The following is a 26,401-nucleotide window of genomic DNA, read 5'->3' on the forward strand; positions in this document are numbered from 1 at the left end:
GGCGGAAGGCAGGCGCTTAAACCACTGAGCCACCCAGGCTGCCCACAAATATTGGGATCTTAAAACCCTATTTCTTATTAAATTTCCTGGTTAATAAGTGAGACAATTTAATGTAAGTAAAAGAGCTCAAACAACACAGCCAGCAAGTGGCAGAGCTGACATCTGGCTGGCAATGACTTTAGAGTGTTCCCAGCACTGATAAGACCACTCTACCAGTCCTCTTGGACACTATGATTCATGGTGAACAGCAGCTTTTGCTCTGGAAGTTTAGGGTTTAAGTATCTGTGGCTAGGCACTGTGTGCTTACCTCACCAGCCCCCAAGTCTCCCACAGGCTTCCCCTGGGCAGAAACACTGCAGACAGAAGGGTGGCATTTCACTGCTGGAGCAAGTGAGCTGTGTCTAGCCCCTTCAGGGAGATCATAGGAAACCTCCAGACTCTACTTGACATGTCTTTATCCCCTAATGATCTGCCTGGGTAGCTTTGCTGTATCGCTGTAATAAAGCTTAGCCATGAGTACTACCATATGCTGAGATCGGTGAGTCCTTCTAGGGAAGTACCCAATGTGTGGGTGGTCGTGGGACTGTTGACAGTCTGAAAGAGTCTGAAGTGCTAACATAGGCATTGATGTAACTACTGGGGAGATACATTATCCGTCAGTCAAAGAACTTCCTTTAAATTACCTTCCTGAAATCTGTAAAGATGTCCGTCTAAGCTCTAGAAGAGTTGCTAGAGGTTTTAGTTCTAATGCCTCATCCTGGATCAGTAAATGGAATATAATATTTCCTTTGTAAAATAAATGCATACAGATACACAGTAGTTAGAAAATATACCAATAGCTTTAATATTTGTCTTGCTTTCTTTAAGTGTTCAGTGTTTTTATTGTTTTGCAGCAGAAGGCCCAATACTGAACACAATTACACATATCTAGCCATGCAAAAGAGGAGAGGGAGCCTAAGTACAAATGGAAAACATTTTAAAATAAGTACTTAAACAGAACTAGTGTGCTGCAAGCATATGGAAACTAGGTCTTTGTAGCTGAACTTCCTTACCAGGGGTCCCACAGTTATAGTCATGATTTCCATCTCCCACCAGTCAATGCATTGTATCAGAGTATCAGTGGTCAAATGTATTCACAATGAGTCTCTTTTCTTGAGTTTTCCCTAACTTTATACAGATAATTGTCTTCTTAAAAAAGATTTTAGATAATTTTCTTTTTAGAATTTCCCCCTTATTTTCCAAACATATACTATGTGTATACATTGTTCTTATAAGAAAACCTGACATTTAACAATTAGTATTATAATATTTTGAATATGCCACATGATCACAACTAAATTTGTTCATATCTATAAAATTGTGATGGGATAAACAATATGAAATAACAAATAAGATTTTTGGATCATGAAATTTTGAAAAACCTTTTCTCACTGTCTACTTTTCTATATTTCACAAATTTTAAACTACTTTCAAAATGAAAATCTTCTATCGATACTTATTTTAAAAGTTTGAAATCTGCTGGGATCTGGTGAAGATAAGCCTATTTATCAAAATATCTCTTTTTTGGGAAGAAGTTTCTAAGACACTGTGTCCAAGAACATGTGGGCATTAGAATGTGGAAGGTGGTCAGAATGAAGCCTAATGCCCCACAGAAAAGGTGGCAAAGGATGGCCGCACCATATAACATGTACACCCAAGAGTATGTGACTCTAGGATTGGTTTTATTAACAAAGTACAAAGCCAAGCTCTATGATAAACACACAAGCATTTTCAGCGACTAACAAACTGCTTTTATTTTGTAGAATTTTGAATTTATAATAGGAGAATTTTAGGAAATACTATTCTAATAAATATTTCTTTTCCAAGTAAAGAGGCTTAAGAGATTAAATACTTTTTTCTCAGTGAATAATGAAGGAGTGGCAGGATCAGCCTAGAATCCCATTTGCCTGGATCCTGTATCAGTACTCCAAGGGCTATGTCTAATTAGGCTTAAAATAACTCTTCAGTGAAACACCAAGTTTGAGTCTAGCTATCTTTCCTACAGACCCAGCACAGTAAAGTAATTCTTCTCTTTGCTTCCTGTTCCTCAAAGGGATTAAGCTTGTCAAACCATCTGAACTAACTACTCTTTTTGCAAAAGATCACAAGTAATTAATACTATGGTTCAAGTCTAAAAATGCTGAAGCTGAACATCTCAAGAAAATAAGGATGGAAAATGAATCTGAGAAATAACTAATAGATTTTAGAGAAGTAGATCAAATCCTTGCCTGGACATCTGCTCTATAATATGAGTTGCTGCAGTCAACCATAGTGATTATCTTTCTTTTTGACCCCATTTATTCCCAGTAGCCCTGGATCCAGCTTTACAGGAGTTCTGTTTGTAAAACTGTTTTTTGTACAGTGAAAGTTGCTAATGCCCAAGTTATTGACAGTGTTTCAGGGAAAGAATAAATGCTCTCTGTAGTAAAATTAGTGGTAAATGATTTTTTTAATTACAGTTGAACCAAAAAACCACCATTTGACTTATCCTGTTGAGTGAATGTTAAATAAATTACACTAAGCCTATGTACATTTTCTGAAACTTGAGTCTGTTTCAAATGCATTTTCTATTTCCTCTTTATTCAGGATGTAGGGAACTTAATTGACATTCCTAGGAACTCTCTTCCATTTCACCCCACCCCCAATTTCTTAGCTATTTAAGTATTTAATAGCCATTCTGAACTTGGATTCTTTAGTTTTTAACTTTCAAAGAGCCTTAGACTTCCAAAAACACTAAACCAAAACAATTAAATAAGGTTTTGGAGAATTCATAAGGTTAGAATTTTAATATAAAAGAGAAAGGAAAGACTCTTGAGTGGGTGCTTTCCTCAGATATATAAACTAAATCATATATACATCTTTGATATCTGGAATGAGATTATCTCCTTGTAAATTTACAAAAATATTTTCAGGTTTCTAAATTAGATGGCATCTGACTAAAAGTGATGCTAAGTAGGCACTGTCTGTCATGAAGCTTAAAAACTAACTTCATTTCATTGTGAATGCAAAAGTCCTCCTGGGCCCTATATTGTGTGCTGTATACCTAACCTCCCTGTAGGTGGAGAGGGGGGCACCTATAGGCTGGGAAGGCCCATTTTCTGTCCTATGTAGAAATTGCATAGAATTCTGTGCACATGTTCATCTTTTACTTTTGTGAAGACAGGCCTAGAAGCTCAGCAACAGCTTGCTCTTCCCATGTGCATGATTTAGCTTCATGATGGCTGGTATGATGTCAAACAAGACTACCCTTGTTTATTTGTTTTGAGTTTATAAGATACACACTCCAATGAAACAGAGAATCATGAAAGTTTGAGCTAAAAAGTAATGTCTTGAGGTTTCCTACTTTATTTTTTTAAGATATTTATTTATTTATTTATTTATTTATTTATTTATTTAATAGAGAGCACAAGCAGAGTGAGCAGCAGGCAGAGGGAAAGGGAGAGGCAAGTAGAGGGAAAGAGAGAAGCAGGCTCCCTGTGAGCAAGGAGCTGAGTGTAGGGCTTGATCCCAGCACCCTGGGATCATGACCTGAGCCAAAAGCAGATGCTTAACCAACTAAGCCACTCAGGCACCGCTTGAGGTCACCTATTTTAAACCTCTCATTTGTCACTGCTATCTGGCCTCCCTTATTTCTACCTAGGATAATTGACAGTGGTGACATTCAATAAAAATTTCTAATTTGAGATATATCTTTTCCCGTGAAAGTACTAGAAACTAGCAAGCATGTCAAATTTCGCAGCACTTAAAGAATTTTGAAGAATGACTGATCCCACTTCCTCCCTCCACAGACACACGTAACTAATATAAACTACCTCTTGAGAGTGGAATGGCCATGTTTTCAGGCACCAGCCTCTCTTATTAAATCCATCTGTTTTCCTCATGTTCTCTGGAAAACAGTCAAAAAGTCTCCTAAGTTGGTGAGGCAGGATTTTCCAGGTTTCCTTTTATATACGCTCCATAAGTATTGGCTTCTTTATAAATTGTAGGAATGATGCATATTCTAGTGCAATGGATAAGGCAGCAGGAGAGATTGTCTGGTTTTAAATGTTAATCTATTCTTTATTGAAGAGTAAACTACTCAAAAATGATTTGAAAATTTTTTCTGATGTTTATTGCTCTTTGACTGACCCAGTTTGGTTCAGTGGAAATAATCTGGGGTCAAATCACCTCATTTTGACCTATCTGAACCTTTTAACACTTTCACAGTCTTCATAAAAATATACAAGAGTTCAAATGGACGGTAAGAATCTTGACAAGAGGATGTTCCTGTACTTAAAAGACTAATTAACTCAGACATGAGTCCTAATATTCCTTTTCCGAGAAATGGTATAGTTTTCAGTCAAAATGAGTACTACCTGTCCTGGCCAGCCAGAAGAGAATCATACTCTTTAGGTGAATAATGTGATCCTATTTTCACATTCCAGAAACTACCCATTAAAGTCCAGACTGATACAATTTAAAGTTTGCATACAAACTGTGAACACAAAATCAATGATTCTGTTTTTAGTTTATGTTATTGTTTTAGAAAATCACCCTGAGAGCTATCTGCATTAATTAGAGACTAGCCAAATAGTAGTGGCTTAAACAAAATGGAAGCTTATTTCTCTTTCAAAGTTATAGTCAGGAAACAGATGATCTAAGGCTTGGATGGCCATTTGTGTCCATGAGATCATCCAGAGAGCAGTCTCTGCCCACTGTTTCTCTCTGCTTTCCCTGCTTGTGGTTCCCTTCCTCATGGTAAATGACAAGAGTTATAGGCTTTGTACCATCAGTTGAACAGGAGGATGAGGTAAAGGTAAAGAAATGGTGTGGTCTCTACTTTAAGGACAAGTCCAGAAGAGGTCAGTTTCCTCTATAGTCTGTTGCATAGAACATGGGTGATAACCCAACAGAATGGGAGCTTAGAAAATTTAGTTCTTAGTCTGGGTATCCAGGAGTCAGTAGAAATCAAGTGTTCTATTCTTCTAAGAGCAAAGAAGGGAATCGACCTGGGGCAGAGCGATTAGCAGTCACACTGGTGCTGTCTGACTGGCAAAGTCACTTTCAAACTTTAAAAATACATAATCCTGAGATTCTCCCCTGGAGATTCTGACTCAGCAGGTCTGGTTTAGGCTCATTGGCCAAACTACTCCCACACTGTATCTTAGTGATAAGATGAGTCACCAGAAAGTTCCATCTCAGTAGATTTGCCTTTGCAGAAACCTGTTATGCTCTCACCTTTCACAAGGGGTGAAGCTCTATGTGCAACATAGAGCTTTTCTGCACTGGAACTTTGGTCAAAGGTATTATGCATTATGTGGTTGAGTTTTTCTGATGTAAAGATCCTAGTGACTAATTTCTTTTAGCCCTCAACTCCAGGTAAATATATTTAAATTTTACTCTCCTAAAAATTTATTCTGCTTTACTACACAATTGGACATCTGTAAGCAGTTGCATTTTCCTCTTTGCCTTAGCCGTCGGAAGAAAAGAGCTTTGTTTTACGTTCACCTGTTGGAGCCTTGCTGAGTATTTTGCAGCTTTTGCTCAGTATCAGTACAGATAATTTCTTTCATCCTCTGTTTCTTTTAAATATTTTCAATATTACTGGACTCTGGTCTTTTCTGTACGTTTCTTTCTGTACATTTTTATAGGTTTCCTCAAATTAAAATTAGATTTAGATGAGGCATGTAAATAATAAATATAGGAGCTCCTAAACAGTACCCTGTGAATAATGATAATAACATTTGTTTTTTGAGTGCTTATTTTGTGTTAAGCACCATGCAAAGTATTTTATAACATTAACTTGTGTAATACCAACCTGTGTAATCCAAATAAATCCTGTGTTCAAAGTGGTTCACTTTCTACAGAGTGTGATCTTCAAAGAAAATAGTCCAGCTAGCAAATGTAATTAAACATAAGACCCAGGCTTTACTTAGATTTCTCAAAAAATCTAAATGTTAATCTGTGTTGATTAACAGACACCACTAATAAAATACAGTGGAGATTTCCTAAATTCCACTTTCTCCTCAAATCTCTTGCATCCTTTATACTCAAACATAACAGCCAAGTGTTGGGTTTTGGGGTTTTCTTTTTTTTTCCTTTTTTTCTTTCCTCATTCCTCTGTAATACTTTGAACATTCTTCCTGTGAGAGAGGGCAGAGCTTCCACTCCCATATGTTGTCTTTGCAGTGACAGCACAGGATAGAATTTTCTGGAATCCTCTGAATGCATTAATGTCCTCTCATTGCATTATCCCCCAGTTATACCCCATTTTTATGAGAAGACACTGATACTTCATAAAATTAATCAACTTCTTCAACTCCAGAGTCACTCAGCTAAGAATTAAGATACTGAAGTCCAAGCAGTGTAATTTCTAAGCCTATTGCTGAGACAATCTACTCCCTTATTGCACTTTATATGGCTGGAAGAATGGCACAGTTATTCTTTCCATAGTTTGAAAGCACTCCCAATATTATCTCCTGGAAGCAGTATTATCTCTGTCAAATGACTTATCACATTTTATTTTAACTGGCTATTTTTGTTCCTACCTGCCATTGTGTGCATTGTAAGCTCAGTGAGATCGGTTTTTTTTTTTTCTTTTCTCTACTAATTGTTACCAATATATCCACTATTTTGTACAGGCAGGCAAGACAATAGACATTCACTAAATTAATGACTGAATGACTGAATGAAGAGTGAGCTACCTTTTCCCAGGACTAGAAATTTCTGTCATCAGTAATTTACTCAGATAGCTTTTTGGAAAATGAGAAATAGTTACTTCTCACAAAAATCTCTGATGTCTTATAGTGAGTTAGCCTTCTTTCATGGCTCATAAATTGACTCTGAAAAAAATTCAAAAGAATAGTTCAAAAAAAGTTTTGAGCAGTAGCACTGTTACATGTTATATTGTGACACTGTGGGGGGGGAAAAGCCAGAATTTAGAACCAGCAAACTAAAGTATGAATCTCAGCTGTGAACAGTATTAAGAACATTAAACTTCTTAAAATTTCAAATTTCTCATTTTAAATAAGAGATATTACTTACTTCCTGTAATTCATGGTTTATTTTTATCAAATGTGAGATGATATGTGAAAATCTGTTGAAAAACTCGTATATTATTATTATGAAAACTATTAAATTTCTAGTTTGTTAAAATGTCATGAATAATAATCACATTATCTTTGGATGCAAAAGTGTACATTAGTGTCCCATCTGTGTTTATGATTTTTTTACAGTAAAATCTCAGGAAAAAAATGGGTGGGATTTTATTTTTAACTGTCTCCATTTGTTTGAGTAGTAGTTAGGCTTTTTGTCAAATGCATTTTCATTGATGAGTTTATAAACTAAACAATACACCCATCACATCTCACATTTCACAGAGTATTACACCATCCATACTTTTAGAAGTATTGTTTGGTAATGTTGTTTCTAATTTATTTGTTGATTTTTTGTGAGAGAGAGAGAGAGAGCATGGGCAGAAGGAGAGGTAGAAAGAGAGGGACAAAAGGAGACTCCCCAATAAGTGTGAGCCCCATATGGAGCTCAATCTCACAACCCTGAGATCATGACCTGAGCTGAAATCAAGAGTCGGACGCTCAACTGACTGAACCACACAGGTGCCCCAAAGTGTTTAAAATAAAATACTATTAATTTCACTAAACACTTAACAAAGTAAAAATAATTTGCTAATTCCTCATTTTTCTGAGAAGTAAAATTTGAATAGTAAACAAAATATTGTATCTCCATTTTGGTAAAATTAAAAAGTTACAGCTCTTTCCTGGTCTTATCAAGGATATTAAAAAATACTTAATTAAGTTCCACCAAATGAACAATAAGTGCTTTTTTTAGCAATGCTAGTAACTCAAAATATGTGTTAAATGAAATTAAGATTCAAGACAATTACTTTTAATTAGGTTACAGAATATAAACTGTAAAGAGTTTACAAGCCTCTATAGTTCATCAACAATTATATTGAGAAGGTTACTTGAAAACAAATATAAGGAAGATCCAATGAACTGAGAAGCCAGAATTTTCAAATATTAATTTTGATGAGTTCCAGTTTCACAGTGCTGATAATATTTTTTCAAGAGATTCCAATAATCTAATTACACTTCTGTGCTATGCAATGGAGCAGGCAGCTTTGCCACAAAACTTATGAAAATAAACAGTTTCACAGGATGGTTGCTATCCTTGTAACTTACTTTCAAAACTTAGTCATCCTATAAAATGTATTTTGCTAGCATAACATACACTGAATTGCCACACATGTCCACTAAAACTCTCTTATAAATATGTATCAACCAAATCACTGGCCTAATATCAACCAAATTACTGCCCTACATTCCCCTATCACTCATCTTAAAGATAAGCATTTTCTGTCCAGATTGTTTCGGAATTAAGGCACAGTTCATTACATTGTGTTTTCTCCCTTTGATCTTTATTATTAGAGCTCACCAGATTTACTATATGTATATGTTATCTGTATAACTATAGAAACTTTAGATAGCAGTATCTTATTTAGTTATGATTTTATAAGATCTGAACTCTCTAGGTACCAAAGAATTAATCTGATTAGCCCTTTGAGACACACACTGTGGAATAATTTATATAAAACATGAAACTCTTAAGTTTTTTTTAAATGATTTATCTAATTTTAATTGTAAGTAGGCTCCATGCCCAACATGGGGCTTGAGATCAAGAGTCACATGCTCTACTGACTGAGCCAACCAGTGCCCCAAACCATTCATTAAAGTTTAAATATAGAAAGACCATATGCAGATATATATTTTATAGATCTATTGGCCTGTTACTATCTGCTAATTAGGAGTGGATAAGACTAATACCTTTTTGGACTTTGTGTTGGAAGGGAGGATTTTGTGTAACATCTTTTGCTCATTCCTTTTGTGTGGTTCACACCATTCACATATCACATTATTGTGCAACATTTTACACTAGACAGATATATTAGCCAAGGTTTATTTTATTGCAACCAACAGAAAGAAAATGCCTCCAGGTAACTCAGGCAGAAAAAGTTATTGGAGAGAACTGCACACAATCCAAAAAAGCTAAGCACTCATGCTTTTGTGAGACAGGGATGGGAAGTAGACCTGGGACCTCAGTAACTGACATTTGTAGAGCTTCTTTTAGAGTGCTGCCATCGTCAAGGCTCAGCCCAGGTACCCACAGGGCCCCATATCTTTCTGTTCAAATTCCAGATCCTCAGGAGAAAGGCACTGACTCATCCAGTTTTACTCTCTAGTGTCTCTATCTCCGTATCTCTCAAACATGGCCAGAACAGTAGTAGAATGGCACAAATATTGTAATGCTGGTCTTGCTCTAAGACAAAATATGTCTTAATTTTGTGTTTCTTACAATTAGTCATCCTCATCAGGGTTGATAGTACCTTTGGAAAAATTTCTCTCTTATACCAGTAATTCCTCAAAGTTCGGTGTTTGAGCATAGAACTTTTTTTTCAAGCTTATGTCTGCAGCTCTGCTTATTTCTATATTTCCATTTGTTCTTGCTTAGTTTGTATAGTCCTGCAATTATGACTATTGCTGCCAGCTAGGACAAAATGCTCCCATCCATGCTTCTGGACAGACAGGATAGACTCACCTGGCTATCTGAAAGATTCTTCTGTAGTACTCAGAGGTAATGTACTCTGTGGCTAATTCTTGTTTCCACTATTAAATATTTTCCCCTCCATTTCTGCAAATCTGCTCAGAATGGCCTCTTAGCTGGAATTTTTGCTTTTTAATTCTTTTATGTTGGTCAATACATGAAATGATTCTGGACAGTTCCTTATTTCAGTTCATCTGTAAGACCCCAGAGATATTTGCTGAATATGGCAAGCTTTGTTTTAAAGCTACTGAATTCATTCATGTCCATTTATGAGTGGAAAAGAATGACTGAAATGACTTGTGGCTCCCTGGCATATTTACTGACCCTGGTAGAAAGTTTTTCCTGTTGTTTTCAGAAAACTTTCCAATCTAAATTAAGGTTATATCTTTTTAAATTAAAATGCCAAAAGATAAATCTATATATGCTATAAATTATATTTTTTCAAAATCTGTTCCCTGATAATTTCTTTCATTTGTATAACATTCCAATTTTAATTGACTCAAGATTACATATTGTTTTTTCATTTAAGAAAATGTGCAGAGAAGACATAGCATCCATTCTATTATTGACTCATTGAATGATCTTGAGTATGTCATTTGAGATTTTGAGTGCTCCATTAATAAAATGGAATATTAATATTTATCTTTTTTGTGAAGACTATCAGGATTTTCATATGAAGCATCACTGACATGGCTGTTCTCACTTCCAGAATGTTTCCATTTTTTTAATTTTATCAAGTTATTTGATGTCTGTCTTACAGTTATCTCTTGTGTCAAAGAGACAATTCTATGACTCTCCATATCCAGGTCATTGTAGTACTTAAGGACTGTACATAAAACAATTGGCCATCTTCACTTTCCTTCTTTATGAAGTCACCACTGCCTCCCCAGGCTAGAATGTATAGGCAAATTTTGATTTGTGCAAATCTAGAAATTTATTTGGAGTGCTAAAATGGTTTCTTAATATTATGAAAAAATTTCTTTGGGAATCAAGTCAAACTCAATTGTATTGATTATATTGTGTTTCCATAATATTCTCTGTAATAATAGAGAGGTTATAGAAGTTTAAAAATGGATTGTACCAGGGAGGGTGGAGAAGAGATGGTGGCCAAGTAGGTGGCCCTAGTCTCATCTCCTCTGATGAACACAACTAGATAACTATCAAATCATCCTAAATACCTCAGAAATCATTCTGAAGACTGACAGAACCCCACAAAGGGAGAGAAGAGACCACATCAAAGAAGGTAGGAAGTGCAGAGGTATGGTTTAGGGGAGAAACAAAACACGGATGCTGCAGAGTAGGGGAGCCGAGGTCACAGAGAAGAGTGAGAGAGAGTAGAGCACACAGGAGAATGCACAAGGGCAGCAATTCCCCAAAGCCAATGACTGAGAAAATGAAGAGGGCCTAATTCTGTGAGTTCTTGCAACTAGTGGAACTTAAAGCCTGGCAAGCTTTAAGGTTTGGCTGAGATAGAGCCCTGAGGTCACTGCCCTGCAAGTAGAGATAGGCAGACAAACAACCCAGAGGCAGACTGCACAGAAACAACAATTTGAAGAATACCTGGGGCACACAGGAGTGAAATAATTCAGTCTTCTTGGAGGGCATCCCTGAGAAGCAGCATTAATAGAGATCCCTCTCAGGGGGCAAAAGTGCTGGCCAGCACCATTTTTCTCCCATGCCCCTCAGTTTAGACACAGAGCCACCTGTGGGAAGCAGTACAGCACCAATACTGTCTGCTGCACTGGCTTACACTAAGTCCCATACCCCTACTCTCTGGCAATATTGCCCTTTTCAGTCAAGTTTGCCTCAGTCCCAGTGCAGAAGGCTCCTTCCCTAGAAAACCAACAAAATGTCTGCCCCCACCATGTCTCTTGACTACAGGTTTCTGTAGGACCTCAGTTCTAGTGGAGGTAGTATCTCATGAGTAGGTCTCATGAGTAGGTCTCATTTAACAAGCAGACCAGAGCACCCCTAATTAAAACTCACCACATTCTGGCCAAGGACCAGAGTTTAAAAAGAATCAGTCAGAAATGAAGAATGCAATAATTCAGATTGGAAACAGGTTTGATGCAATAAACAGCAGTCTGGAAGAAGCAAAAGAATGAATAGGTGATATAGAAGATAAAATAATGGAAAATAATGAAGCTGAATAAAAGAGAGAAAGAAGAATTATGGGAAACAAGAATAGACTTAGGAAACTAAGTGATTGTCAAACATTATGGCATTCATATCATTTCATATGATACGAATGTCATTCTTATATAGGATAGGTTATCATAGGATATTAATGTCATGTGAAAGTCTTCTTCTTAAGAGAAAAAAAGAGGAAATAAAATTTATTTGAGGAAATAATAGCTGAAAACTTCCCTAATCTGGAGAAGGAAACAGACATCCAGATCAGGAGGCATGGGGAACACCCATCAAAATCAATAAAAGCAGGCCAACACCAAGACGTATTGTAATTAAATTTGCAAAATATAGCGATAAAGACAAAATCTTGAAGGCAGCAAGACAAAAGAAGTCTTTAACTTAAAAGGGAAAGCCCATAAGGCCAATGCAGACTACTAAAAAGAATCTTGGAAAGCCGTAAGAGAGTGGCATGATATATTCAAAGTGCTAGATGGGGGGAAATCTACAGCCAAAAAAACTCTATCCAACAAGGCTATCACTCAGAATAGAAGGACAGATAAAGACTTTGCTAGACAAATAAAACCCAAAGGAGTTTTGACCACTAGACCCATTCTGCAAGAAATATTAAAGGAGACTCTTTGAGTGGAAAGGAGAGACCAAAAGTGACAAAGACAAGAAAAGATCTGAGAAAATCTCCAGAAACAATGACAAAACAAGTAATACAATGGCACTAAATACACATCTATCAATAATTACTCTGAATGTAAATGGATTAAATGCTCCAATCAAAAGACATAAGAGTGTCAGAATGGATTAAAAAAAAAAAAAGCAAGACCCATCTATATGCTGCCTACAAGAGGCTAATTTTAGACCAAAGGCATCTGCAGATAGAAGTCATCATAAATAAACTATTAGAACCTCATCAAAAGAAAAAACTTTGACACAGTGAAGAAAATAGTCGGGATCCCTGGGTGGCGCAGCGGGTTAGCGCCTGCCTTTGGCCCAGGGCGCAATCCTGGAGACCCGGGATCAAATCCCACATTGGGCTCTCGGTGCATGGAGCCTGCTTCTCCCTCTCCCTCTGCCTCTCTCTCTCTCTCTCTCTCTCTCTCTCTGTGACTATCATAAATAAATTAAAAAAAAAAAAGAAAATAGTCAACAAAACTAAAAGGCAACCTATGGAATGCAAGAATATATTTGCAAATGACATATCTGATAAAGGATTATTATCCAAGATATATAAAGAAACTATAAAACTCTACACCCTTAAAAGGAATAATCCAGTTTAAAAAATATATATTTTTCCACAGAAGACATCCAGATGACAAATGGACACATGAAAAGATGCTCAACATCACTAATCAGGGAAATGCAAATCAAAACCACAGTGAGATATCACCTCACATCTGTCAAAATGACTGTTATCAGAAAGACAAGCAACAAGTATTGGCAAAGGATGTAGAGAATAGGGCAGCCCTGGTGCACTGTTGGTGGGAATGCAAACTGGTATAGCACTCTGGAAAACAATATGGAGGTTCCCCAAAAAAATTAAAAATAGAACTGCCCTATGATCCCCAATTGCACTACTACTGGGTATTTACCCAAAGAATACAAAAATGCTAATTCAAAGGGATCCACGCACCCCAATGTTCATAACAGCATTATCTACAATAGCCAAACTATGGAAACAGCTCGAGTGTCTATCACCTGATGAATTAATAAAGAAAATGTGAATATATACAATGGAATATTACCCAGCCATCAGAAAGAATAAAATCTTGCCATTTGCAACAATGTGGATGGTGCTAGAGAGTATTATGATAAAATAAGTCAGTCTAAGAAAGACAAATACCATATGATTTCACTCATATGTGCAATTTAAGAAACAAAACAAGCAAAGAGAGGGGGAAAGGCAAATCAATAAATAGACTCTTAACTACAGAGAACAAACTGATGATTACCAGAGGGTTAGTGGGTAGGAAGATGGACGTAATAGGTGATGGAGATTAAAGAGTGCACTTGTCATGAGCACCTGGTGTTATATGGAATTGTTCACTCACTATATTGTACACCTGATTCTAATATTACATGGTATATTAACTAACTGGAATTTAAATAAAATCTTTTTAAAGATAAAAAAACACTAAAAAATTGAATCACAGCAGAGAATATGATACCAAACTGTGTTTCTTTGACTTTCTTCCAATGCATTCTTTGTCCTTCATGAAATTACAGTTGAATGAGATTTATCTTTATTTTACTGTCACATCGTACTGAATCTAATCATATGTACTATTGCTATTCTTTTTCTTTGCCAAAGATGTTCTAGAACCTTGAGAATCTTGAAAGCATGATTCAAGAACAGTTACTATAACTAACATGCAGATCGATGCAACAGAATAGAGGGCCCAGAATGAAACCCATATATATATATGGTCAATTAATTTGTGAAAAAAGTGCCAACAAAATACAATATGGAAAGGACTGTCTTCAGTAAATGGTGTTGGGAAAACGGACAGCCTCATGCAAAAGAATGAAACTGCTGGACCACAAATCTTAACACCATGCAAAAAAAATCAACTCAAAGTTGACTAATGACTTGAACAAATACCTGAAACCAAAAAGCTCCTAGTAGAAAACATAGGCAGTAAGCTCAACAATGGTCTTGGCAGTGATATTTTTGGATTTGACACCAAAAAGTAAAGGCAAGAAAAGCTAAAATCAACAAATGGAACTACATAAAACTACAAAGCTTCTGTACAGCAAAGGAAACCTATGGGATGGGAAAAAAATATTTGCAAATCATATATCTGATGCAGGGTTAACATACAAAACAGATAAAGAACTCTTACAGCTTAATACTGAAAAGACAGGGACACCCGGGTGGCTCAGCAGTTGAGCATCATCTGTCTTTGGCCCAGGGTGTGATCCTGGAGTCCCGAGATCAAGTCCCACATCAAGCTCCCTACATGGAGCCTGCTTCTCCCTCTGCCTGTGCCTCTGCCTCTCTCTCTCTGTGTCTCTCATGAGTAAATAAATAAAATCTTTTAAAAAAATACTGAAAAACAAACAATTCTATTAAATGGACAGAGGACTTGAATACATGCTTTTTTTATTTTTTTATTTTATAAATTTATTTTTTATTGGTGTTCAGTTTGCCAACATATAGAATAACACCCAGTGTTCATCCCATCAAGTGCCCCCTCAGTGCCTGTCACCCAGTCACCCCCACCCCCCACCCACCTCCCCTTCCACCACCCCTAGTTCGTTTCCCAGAGTTAGGAGTCTCTCATGTTCTGTCTCCCTTTCTGATATTTCCCACTCATTTCATGTTTTTTTTTTTCAAAGAAGATATACATATGGTCAAAAGACACTTGAAAAAATGCTCAACATCACTAATTATCATGGAAATGAAAATCAAATATAAGAGATAACACCTCGCACCCGTCAGAATGGCTATTATCAAAAAGAAATAAACAAATGTTGGTGAGAATGTGGAGAAAAGGGAAATCTTGTAAATTGGTTCAGCCATTCTGAAAAATAGTATTGGGATTCCTCAAAAAATTAACCAATAAAAGTACCACATGATCCAGCAATTCCACTTCTGAGGTTTTATCCAAAAGAAATGGAAACACTAACTTGAAACAACGTATGTACCCCGCTCCATGTTCATGCAACATTATTTTCAATGGCCAACATATGGAAGCAACCTTAAGTGCCTATAAATGCACAAATGGTTAAAGAAAATATAAAATATTCCATTATATACATATTATATATATAATAATACTCCATATATATATATAAATATAGGCGTATTATTCACTCACAAAGAATAATGAAATCTTGCCATATGCAACACCATAGACAGACCTTCAGAGCATTCTACTGAGTGAAAGGAGTCAGAGAAAAACAAATACCATATAATCTCACTATTATATGTAATCTGGAAAAAAAAAAAAAAAAACATAGATACAGAGGGCAGACTGATGGTTGCCAGAGGCAGGGGGCTGAAGAGTACAAACTTCCCATTATAAAATAAGTAAGTCCTGGAGATGTAATGTATAGCATAGTGAGTATAGTTAATAATATTGCATAGTAAGTTTGAAAGTTGCTAAGACAGTAGATCTTAAAAGTTCTCATCACAAGAAAAAATATTTGTGTGCTGATGGATACTAACTAGACATTGAGGTAATCATTTCACAGTATTATACAAATAGCAAATCATTACATTTTATATCTGAAATTAATATAATATATATGTTGATTATATCTCAAATTGTAAGACAAATGAATTGCTTGCCTATACAAAAAAAAAAAAAAAAAAAACAAGAAAGCTTATTGCATTTTACCATTACAGTTTTCCAGTTTTTGTTTTTAAGAACAGTGTATGATATGTTTTCATTCCTTATCTTTTAGAATGGCTTTATTTATAATCATCACAGCTACTACATCCTGGTTGATGGATTTGAATGGGTTTATAGTAATTAGACACATTATTTAATGGGTAGTTCCAGTATCTCATCAAAGATCAAGGTATTATTCCATTGATATTAGGTATTTGCAGATCATTATATAAAAATATTTCTTTATAATCGTGCCATCATTGCAAGTAGAGAATCTACTTGATTTTAGAAATAGAGTAATTTTTGTTTTTATTAAGTTATTCTATTATCTAGCCCTTAGAATAATTTGTGGTACCTAACCATGCACTAATGAGAAAGCACTATTATATATATTCCAAAGCAGTTTTTCTTGACCTCTTTGGCTGTTTTTAACTGCTTGGCAGCAAAATTTTATAACATTTAAAGTCATAGTCATGCAGAAATTTACTACTGATTGTTTTTGTAGGGCTAAGTAAGGAAGTGTGGGTAAACAGACATGATTGGAGTGAACAGTACGGTAACACTTAAAGTATTATTCTGGACTCATGAATGTTTAATCTCATTCTCATTGGAAGTCATGTTAGGTAGTGGTTAAGTACACGGGGATCTGGCCTCTGGTTGCTTAAGTTAAATATATAAGATCTAGACTAACTGCTTCATTTAAATTCATGCCCTGCCACTTTCTTGCTATTTGACTCTAGGGAAATTCCATAACTTCCATGTATCTTGGTTTTCTCATATGTAGAATGGAAATATCTGCCTCTTCTTAATTAATCCCTTTTATTCTTCTTTTCTTTTTATTATGTACTTCAGTTCCATTAGCTCCTTTTGTCTCTCATGATAAGTCCAATATGTATTTTTTGTACAATTGGCTAATCCCAACAAGTAGATCATAATTAGAGTAATTCTCTTAGTTGGGGTTCAGTCAGGAAAGTGAAACAACTGTGAATGATATGAAAAAAGAGACTATTCCGGTAAAAATTTAATATTGTTTTACACATGAATGGTTTTTGAATTCTAGCTAATATTCTGCTGTTCATTTTGAGATCTTTATTTTATTTCTATGAATTCAGTGGATTAGGATGATAGAATAAAACATCAGAAATGTCCCAGGCACATTTGATGATATACTGTATTTATAAAATTGGCATTTCAAATCATTGTAAAAAATATAGTTTTGAGGAAATTGGTTATCTGTTAGGAAGGAAATAAGATTATATTCCTGCTACATATTTTTCACAAAAATAAATCCTATATGTGATAAAGGCTTTGTATTAAAAACCTAAACTATAAAATTAATAGAAGACATATGATTATGTTTATGACTTGGGATAGCATAAACCTTGTTAGACAAGTTACAAAAGCCATAAAAAAAAACCCTGATAAGTTGGATGTCAAAATTAGAGGCTTCTCTACGATAAAAAGATATAATAAATAACAGCCTGGGATTAAGTATTAGCAACATATGTAATAGAAATTAGATTCATATCAAGACTATAAAAATTCTAAAAGTTGGGACATCTGGGTGGCTCAGCAGTGGAGCATCTGCCTTCAGCTCAGGGTGTGATCCTGGAGTCCCCAGATTAAGTCCCACATTGGGTTCCCTGCATGGAGCTTGCTTCTCCCTCTGCCTATGTCTCTGCCTGTCTCTCTCTCTCTCTCTCTCATATGAATAAATAAATAAATAATTTCTTAAATTCTTAAAGTCAAGGAGATAAAATCAGTAGGAAAGTGGGAGGAAAAAAGGCTATGAATGTGGCACATAGGGAGTTGATAGTGGTTACCTGTTACAAGAGACCTGGGATTTAGAGTAGTAATAATAAAAGAGATTTTGTTTTTTGTGCAGCAATATGATTTTTTATAAGAAATTACTTGTTCTTTATTCTAGATATTCTTTGTCTTTATCTATGGTGCAAATAATTTATTTAGTTGCTTCTAATTAGGGACAATTCTAAATTTTTGCTATCCAAAGACTACTGCAATGAATATCCTTTATATATCTCTTTAAGAACATGAAGGAGGTTTTTTCCTTAAGACAGATTCTAAAAATGGAATTGCTGGCTCATAATGTTCTCTCATATTTAAAGTTTAGAAGGTATGGCCAAATTGCTTTTCAGAGTGCCTGTAACAGTTTTATTCTAACAATCAGTATATGTCTGTTTTAGTTTTTCTACACTATTGCCAACAGTTGATATACTCATTCACAATAAAAAAAAATATGACAGCTCAATAGAAATATGGGCAAAGGCTCTAAATAATCATTTAGAGAAAAACAAACAATGGCCAGTAAACATATCAAGTTAGTCTTGTCTCTCTCCTAATCATGAAAATACAAAATATAGCAACTATGAGGCAACTTTTTTCAACCATCTGCTTGGCAAAAATTTAAAAAAAAAAAAAAAGTCCTTAGGATTTTAGAGCATGTGCCAATATTTTCACTATCCAGCAAAGTGAGATAAAAGACTTCACATTTTTTTGAAATTAGAATAAAGTTTTACTTAAAGTAGTAGAGAAATGGCCCATGGAACTCAAACAGAGAAGTGAGTAAAGATCAATCAAATGTTGTTGGAACCAAATACAGCCAGGCTCTGTCAGCAGACCACAGGAAGCAGGGCCCTCTAGTCTTCCTGTTATTACCATCAAAGTGAATGAAAGGAGAAAAAGCTGAGGTAACTTACTAAGAATTCACACACACACACGAACTGGGTATAAGAGTTAATGTCTCAGTGGTCATTGTAGAAGATGTTGTGGAGTCAAGTTGAAATATTAGCATTCCATGAGAAAAAAACTGATGATTGAGAACCTCCTGGATTTTTTTTAAGCAGAGAGCAGGAGAGAGATGATTCTAATAAGCAAACTCGTAGGGTGCTCCTCAATAAAAATGACCTATGTCTGTAATCAGTGTAAAAAGGATATGAAACTAATGGAGTACCCCATTTGTTTGGGAAATCATGGTGTAAATGTTGAAAAAGTGTCAAAAGGTTCAGAGTATTTGGAAAGTGAACTCGGTCCTAAAGGCAATGTTTTCAGGGCCCTACAATGTTAGATTAAACCTTGCAAAGCTAATTGGCCCATTTGCTTGGAATTATGGCTCATAAGTTTCAGGATATATCTTGAGAGACCAGTGCAGCCACAGGCTAAGCTAAGTAATGCGCAAAACAATATTGAACAGTGAGTTCCAATCCCTATCATATATATATATTTTTTTTTAATTAGAGGTCAACCTGTATCTTGGACATATTATGGACTAGAATTTCCTCAGGAAATTGTGGAAGTGAGATAATTAAGTACACATCTGAAATAGCATGCTCAAATTTCCACAGTCAAGTCAGGAATAGATGTGCTCATTGAGCACAACCTAAACCTCTCCTAGGTAGTCAGCCAATTTTGCCATCAGCAGACTGAAGAGCAATGTGTAGTTACCTTCCTAATATATTACCCATGTACTAGCATGAAGCTACAGAGAGAAGAAAGAGGAAAAGGAGGCAGCTTCTCATGTGCCTAATCCAGATGTAGAGGATGGAGATGGGTTTGGAATTAAGTTCAGAAAAGAGGAGGATGGCTAGTCTCTCCATAAATGGGACACAGGCTGTGCAAAAGATGAGAAGCACTGAATAGAAAGAATTGTAATGCCATGAAACTCCCAGAACATTATTGAGAAGTTCACTTTTCATTAATTTATGGATTAAGAAACCATATTATACTGGTATTTCAAAACCCTATGTGTACCTGGTAAATGTGGATTATTCTGAACTGAGTGAAAGGAGTAAGATTCGTTGCATTATACCTTGCATACAGCATAGCTTTTCCAGTGAGGAGTCATGGTTATTGTCAGTTCCATTCGCCTGAAGAAGGTAAGGCAGCTTTTCTCCAGATTTACCTCACTGGAATAAGTTTCATGGCTGTTTCTAAAGTGAAGTTTTATTTCATCAATTCAGGAAGAGGGACGTTAGAAGCTAAAGGTTTTTGAGGTGCTGCTATTATTAGATAAATGTTTGTGCTTGAGACTGTGAAAGAGCCCTAGGAGAAACAACGGAAGGTGCCAGAGTTGTTGAGAAGTAGATTATACCTGCTGTATCTATAGGAACCTGTCATTCTTAGTAGAGAAAAGGCACAGTTCCAAAACAACTATAGAAAAGTAAAGCTGTTTAAGGGACTTAGATATTTTGGATCAAAGAAAGTCCTAGATAAACAAAGAACATCTTGCTTAGTTGCCTCAAGGACACCTTAACAGTATGTGGCCTTCTTTCCTATGAGTCTATGGCCATGGACATTGAACATGATGTCCACATTGATGAGTATAGAATAATTCACATGTATAATGATCTTTAAAAAAAAAATTTTACATACTACTATAATTAAGTGTACATAACTGTTTATTTTGACTTTCTTGGCAAAATAAGCCTGGCCCTCCCACAAATAATCTATTTTAACACCTTCCCAACTTTTTCATCAAAATGGTGGAATTTTATAAAAATAAGTGTGTGTATGTATATATATAAAATATATATTTATAAAGATATATAGGTACATGTATGTGTGCATATATATATACCACACCTGTATATATGTATGAAATCTATTTTTGTCATTGTTTTGCAAAATACTTTTTTATATGGAAAACTCTCTGTGAATTTGAAACAACTAATTTTTTTGTTTTCATGCCTCCATCATATTTTATGGCATGGTATAAACTGTGTATGGGCCTTCTCATATTGACAGATGTTAAATTTGTCTTCAGTTTTTGTTCAATATGAATAATTTTACCATAAATATCCTGCAGAAGTATATCCTCAAACTGAAATGTTTTATTTCTATGAGATAGATTCTTAGGAGTTGAAATGCTAGATTCAATTATATAAGTGTTTTTACTTTTAATAGATATTTACAAGTCTAATAATTCATACTTATATCATTAGCATATGAGAGTACCCTTTTCTTCATAACCGTACCTGAAATAGTTGGTCCAGCTCTTTTCAGCTTTGCCAGTTCAGTGGTTATAAAGTGGCATCTTAATGGAGTCAATATACAAATTTCCTAGTCTGTATATGCAATACTACTAGAAATATCACCACTGGAGTCTCATTTCTCAAAGTTTAAGGACATCTGCATATCCGTTGTCTGGTTTGTATTATGTGACAAGGTGACAAAGAGATGAATTTCCTTTAATATATACTTCTAACTTAAGCCTAAACTGTAAGTGGCTTATTGGTCATTGGATATGGCGGATCAGCAATAACAATATGCAGTGGAAGAAAGAAAACCAAGCACTATGATACCAAGAGCAATAGCCTTGGAGACCTGAATTTTGCTGTGGAATTTATGGTTCTGGGTAGGCATAAAGTTGTTGACTGCTGTAAGTTTCCTTATATTCTCTAGTGGGTTGTTTAAACTCCCCATTGTTTATAAAGTGCATCAGGAGGCTAGGACAGGGTATTTAAAAAAGTGAAGACTAGAAGATCCATCCTTTATAGAATATACCCAGATTATTTTTTTTAATTTTTTTATTTATTTATGATTGTCACACAGAAAGAGAGAGAGAGGCAGAGACACAGGCAGAGGGAGAAGCAGGCTCCACGCACCAGGAGCCCGACGTGGGATTCGATCCCGGGTCTCCAGGATCGCGCCCTGGGCCAAAGGCAGGCGCCAAACCGCTGCGCCACCCAGGGATCCCCTATACCCAGATTAATATGCAGATTTCTCTGTCACAAGAAAAACAAAACTCTATTCTCTCCTAAAAAAAAAAAAAAAAGAAAGAAAGTAGAATGATGATAGAAGAAAATTAGAAAGAGGTCTTAGGTAGGAATGGGAAAGCTATAATGGCAACATGGAAAGACATATTCTCTTTCATAGTTCTGGAGCAATAGACAGGGGCAATAGAGCCCAAGAGAACAGCCATGGACAAGGTGATAGAAATTGGTATTTGGAGACTTAAAAGAACTCCAAAGTGGAGAGGCAAATGAAAGGTCATATAGAACAGCCTCTTAAGAGCTAAACATGCTAGGAACTTATTGCTGGTGTTAAAGCACAGAATGCTTAAGCCCATCTTTAGCCACTAGGAAGAGGTAACTGTACCTCCCTTTCTGAGAAATCTCCCTTTCTGATTTTTAATGAAGTCAGAGCCATATGGCATAATGGGACTTTTTTCCTCTCTTACATTCAACTATTCCAACATACACATACATACCATGGCTGGTAGAAGCCAGGGAGGCAAAAGGAGCTCTCATAATTAAGGAAGAGATTGAAATTTTTAAATATAACTCACAGATGAACTGCTGAGAGAAGGTTCATCTTCACAGTCTAAAAATCTGATTACCTCCTTAGGAACCAGGGATTTTTGAATTCTCTTTCCCATTCCCACTTGGGTATATTCATTGAAGTCAACTAGATCCACTTAATTTACATCCTCTACAGGAGGCTAAGAGGAGATGGGGCTTTTGGAGGAGAGAAGCAAAGAAAAGAGGGCAAGAGAATTCTCTAATAGAAAGCATTTATTTCTCTAAATGCCAGACATGGTGGTCATTTGCAAGCTTGAAAGTCTAGCATGAAGGACTCAGACTAGTTGAAGGCCAGAATTTTGGCTGAGCAGCATAAGGGATACTACTCCAGAACCTCTACTCAAATGGGTTTTTTGTTTTGTTTTGTTTTGTTTTGCTTTTTTAATTTTTATTTATTTATGACAGTCACACAGAGAGAGAGAGAGAGAGAGGCAGAAACACAGGTAGAGGGAGAAGCAGGCTCCATGCACCGGGAGCCCAATGTGGGATTCGATCCCGGGTCTCCAGGATCGCGCCCTGGGCCAAAGGCAGGCGCCAAACCGCTGCGCCACCCAGGGATCCCTCAAATGGTTTTTGAACAGGTTAGAAGATGTGCTAGGACCAAAATTAAAGTACTGTCTTATAAATTCCTCTGGACTTAACGTGAATACATAATCAGCTCACGGTAAAGTTGCTTAATAATGGATTATCCTCTTCCTTTCCCCAGTAAGCATATAGATCTGGGGCTTTATCCATATAACAAATACTCTTTAATATGTTCTAAAAAATGCAAGTTTCTCCAGTTGCCTTATATACAGTATCTCACGTAATTCCTGCTAGGTACTAAGCCCACTTTATATATAAGACACTAAAAGTCATCCTCAGAGAGGGTAAGTAACTAGGTTCAAGATCACACAAGTTGTGAGAGATGGAGCAGAATTTCAGTGCAGCTCCGCCGGACTCAATTCCATGTCCTTCCCACACTCTCTCTTCTAAACCAGGTACAAATGCAGCTGTTCCCAGTGCTCACTGGGAGAGACCCGTGCAATTCCAAATGGTCTCAAGGGCCTTGGCACCCCAACTTAGTGCCCAGGTGCACTGGATTCATGGCAGAACTCCGCAACAGTGCTCTGTTTGTTCCATGGCATTGAATTTCCGAGCATAATATTAGTGTCTCAGGAAATCCTTCCCAAAAAAGTTCTTTCCAGCCAGCAGCCAGTGATTTATTCCAAATGTCTGAAGCTAAAGAGAGTTTCCCCTGGTTTGAAGTTGCTTGTCCTGGCAGACAGATGTCCTCACTGTTTCTTTTTAACAAAATTTGTCTCTGCTACACAGGCTAACGATTTCTCTCACCTTCGTACTGCCCGTTTACCTGAAGGTAGCAAAATAATGAATTTAAATAGGAAACAGATCCTAACACAGTATCCCCCCATAACTGCTTTATTTATTTTTCCTAAAACAATGATTTTTGTCTTCATTACTATCCCTTATTATGGATGTTTCTTTTATTTCATACACAGCACTTGGCCTTGGCAGCATCAACCCCACTGTTTGAAAAGCTCTTGGAATTTGAAGCAGAGCCACAGTCAAAGTTGACTTTGGCAGTTGTGTTTTTCAGACAGGCAGATTTCTCCAGTTTCCCTAAAACGTATCTAGGGCACTGAGATGAGACCATGTCCCAGACAACACACAGACCTCTCAGTAGATGTGAGGCATGCTCAAAGACAGTCTAAACACCAAACTTTTTAAACTTTAGAAAGTGAAGTATCTCAAGTGGTTTGCTAAAACCAATCGTTGCCACAGAGCTTCTGGGATTTGCCAAGTACAGCAGCCAGTGCTTGTATTGAATAGAATATGCCTAGCTAACTTGTAGTGCTTTTGAGATAGAACAGCATAGTTATTTCGTTAGGGAAAGGTTTTATTGGGATGTTGAAGACAGGGAATTATGGACAAGTATTATCCAATTTACTGATCTGATAATTAGTGTTTGAATTTCCTCCCAATTTCTCCTTAATCTGTGTATGTTTATGCTTTATGCTTTCCTACCTTTTCAACCCTGACAGCACAGAAACATCTGAGTCTTTTAAAACGGTCTTTAAATGAAGTACAGGTGGCCTGTAGGGTCTTCTAAAGAACTTCTCCTGGGTGTCCCTGCTCAGAACTCCCTCATTCACTCTCAGCGTTCTATCTTCCATCCTCCCCAATTTTCCAGGTGCCCTATGCTTTTCTTTTTTTTCACAGTAAATAAATTTTACCATCTTTTCCTCACTTTTTGGAATACTTTGTCCCATTATTGCTTCAACTGAATCTGGTTCTCCCTGAGGACCCTTACTCTTGCGTCTTTTTCAGGCGAATACTGCTCCTTCTCACAGGCGTCTTCTCACAGTGCTGTAGGCACCACATAAGGTCTGAGCAGTGAAGCTCACACCTCTTGGTTCCTCATTTTCCCTTCTGAATTCCTCTTCTTCCACTCTCCGCCTCCCCAAAATTCCTGCTCCTTGATGCTCAAACTCTTCCTCCACATGATTATGTCTATCTGGTCACTTCTCTTGATTAATGTACATTTTGATATCCAGCTCACAGAATCCCTCTGTACCTCCAAACCGTGCCACTGTGCTGTGTGACATCACAATTTATAGGAATTGCCATCCAGCATGATATTCTTGACCCCCTCAATGCCAAAGTCTTAAACTACTCTTCCACATCAGCTGTACAATCCTTGTCCCCTTTGTGGATACTGAACACTCCAAATCCCATAACAGTAATTACTTTACCAATTAAAGTAATTACCACTGATTAAATACTTATTTTGTGCCAGGGCGCTGAGCTATTACCTTTAGATTTATTGTTTCATTTAATTTTGAATTCAGCTCTCTGAGGTAGAAACTACCATGACCTCATTTTACTCAGTGGGAAGCCAAGGCTCCAAATGGTTAATTACTCAAAAAGTCCTTTGGTAACTAATGGTAGACCTTGAATTAAAAAATAAAAGATGTCTACTCCACAATCAAGCTTTTAACTCCCGCAATTGAAACGTTCTGCCCTCTGACCTCAACTTTCTCTTTTCTGCCTCTCTCTTTCAGTGCTGTTACTCCTAACCCTTAGTCTCATGGTGTGCTCTAAGAGCTCCTTGGCCTGCCTGCTTCTTTTAAACATATGAGTTTCTCTCTCTTTTCATTTTCTTTCTAGTTAAATTCATTCTGTGGACTGTCATCAAACTGTACTATTTGCTATGTTCTCCCACATTCTTTCCTATTGTCCTTCCTCCACACATGCCTAGGGAATCTCTAACCCACTCTACAAATGCATTGCCAACACTTTGGAGAGAAATCACTCAAACTGTAGAAGTTGCAAATTTTACTCCCCTTACTGAGCAATAAAAGTAACTCTTTGGGGCACCTGGCAGGATCACTTGGAAGAACATGCTATTCTTGATCTTGGGGTTATAAGTCTGAGGCCAACTCAGGATGTAGAGATTACTTAAATAAATAAAACCTAAAAATGTGACTCTTCATTCTGCTCATAACCACTTAGCCTAATTTAAACTTCCAGTCCACTGGCTAACAAAAACTATATCTCAGTTTAGACATTCTTCCTCTTTTCCTGAAGTTGTATCTAATTTTCAAATTATACATGTTAAAATAAAAGTCAGTTGGGTGCAGAAGGAAAATAAAAAGCTTTCCTTGGAATTGTCAGAAAAACCACACTGGAATCCACTGAGGTGTCCTCATTTGGATTGGTTTTGGCAGATGATAGAAGTATCTGCTTTCCTGTTTCATCACCCACTCCAGCATCTCTACAGGTCTGTCACCCTCTGAGCTATTTATCCATGGTAGGCTGTGGCACCAGGAGACCCAGAAATATCAGCATGATGTGGGTGCAGAAACAATAGGAAGGTGATGTGTCCTGGCACACATGTATTAAAGAGCCTTACAGAGTCCCTCCTACTGTGCTGCCCACTGTCCCCCTTTGCCAGTTCTCTAGAACTTT

This window comes from Canis lupus, chromosome 11 (genome assembly GCF_011100685.1).
Source record: "Canis lupus familiaris isolate Mischka breed German Shepherd chromosome 11, alternate assembly UU_Cfam_GSD_1.0, whole genome shotgun sequence".
NCBI classification, from domain to species: domain Eukaryota; kingdom Metazoa; phylum Chordata; class Mammalia; order Carnivora; family Canidae; genus Canis; species Canis lupus.